The following is a 504-nucleotide window of genomic DNA, read 5'->3' as shown; positions in this document are numbered from 1 at the left end:
ATCATTTATCCCCTTCTGTTTGGCGGTAATTGTGGCTTGGCCTAAGTGCTCACCTAAGAGTCCCAGAAAGATGGCAAAACAGCTATATAGAGCCCCTCCCTCGAGTCAAGAAATGAACAAGTAAGTAGAGACAAGGAAGAGGGGAAATGTAGTATCGTTATGTTATAGCAAGATCATCAGATCATGGGTTAAGCAATCGATCATCAAAAATTTCTTTATCAGTCAGCGGAAAGCGTGGTAATTCATTCATTGCATTAGAAAAGGATCGAAAAGGAGTCATCTCATCGTTTCTAGATCATTGATACCTCTATATTATGAAGAATAGGTCCTAAAATGGTCAATCGATTGTTTTCTCAACGGGGATCGAGGAAATGGCAAGGGTTTGGGTATAGCGAGCAGAGGAATAGTTTCCTATATCCAAAGAAGCCTATTGACTTGGAAATAGAAGATATTGTAACTTAACTACACCCTTCCTCTTCTGCCGATCTTTACAATGCTATGCAC

This window comes from Triticum dicoccoides, chromosome 4A (assembly GCF_002162155.2).
Source record: "Triticum dicoccoides isolate Atlit2015 ecotype Zavitan chromosome 4A, WEW_v2.0, whole genome shotgun sequence".
Taxonomy (NCBI): domain Eukaryota; kingdom Viridiplantae; phylum Streptophyta; class Magnoliopsida; order Poales; family Poaceae; genus Triticum; species Triticum dicoccoides.
This window is presented reverse-complemented; position numbering follows the sequence as displayed.